Source organism: Gavialis gangeticus, unplaced genomic scaffold (genome assembly GCF_001723915.1).
Source record: "Gavialis gangeticus isolate Ggan-Ray unplaced genomic scaffold, GavGan_comp1, whole genome shotgun sequence".
Taxonomy (NCBI): Eukaryota; Metazoa; Chordata; order Crocodylia; family Gavialidae; genus Gavialis; species Gavialis gangeticus.
In genome coordinates, this window is record NW_017728993.1 from 40,465,573 (window position 1) to 40,466,318 (window position 746).

At 52.9% G+C, this 746-nt stretch overlaps 1 protein-coding gene across 2 annotated transcripts in view; it reads left to right on the forward strand.

Annotated features, from left to right (window-relative positions):
- BRDT (bromodomain testis associated) overlaps nucleotides 1-746 on the forward strand; it is a 61,104-nt gene that overhangs the window by 11,749 nt on the left and 48,609 nt on the right. The gene's annotated exons all lie outside the window — the stretch shown is intronic.

Genomic DNA, 746 nt, shown 5'->3' on the forward strand with positions numbered 1-746 from the left:
GGGGGGGGGGGGAGGGCAGGTGGCGGGAGCCTGATCTAACCCCTGCCCCTGCCTGCTACTCCTCGCATTGCCTGCACCTCTGAGTACCTGTCCCTTTCTCCACACACCCCCGCTCCATCCCTGCCCTTGCGCCCTGCTGCTACTTACTTTCCCTTTTGCAGCTCCAGCTCCTGCTGGAGACCAGTGCATGCTCTGTGTTCCTTGTCCCCAGCCTGGCCATGCAGCTGTCAGGGTGTCTGTGGCAGCTTCAGCCCCAGCCCTGGAGTCAGAGCTGCCACTGCCTGGCTGGGCTGGGGGCAGAGGCAGTACACGTTCGTTCTCCCTAACCCCAGATGGAGCAGGACCCCAACTGGAGCTGCAAGACGGAGGTAAGCAGAGGCTACAAGGGCAGGTGGGGAGGAGGCTGTGCCTGCAGCTCTGACCCTGACCTCAAGGCTGCAGCCATGGCTGGAGGCTTCCCTCCTCTGCTTGTACTTGAATATAAGATGAGACTTCCCCTCCCCATGTTGAATAGTGGGGAGAATCTCATCTTAGACTTGTGTAAATGTGGCATTTGGTCTCTAGTATTTATTTTATACTTAAAAAAACTACTCCTGTGGTGTCTGTATGAAGGCTTTGCTATTGTATCCACTAGAACACTGTTCTACACAACCCATTTAACTGATATTCAGAGTAACTGTGTGTTAAAGCCCACAGCCAACTATTGCTAATTCTGTGCTCCATTTTTTTTTTTTTTTTTTTTTTTT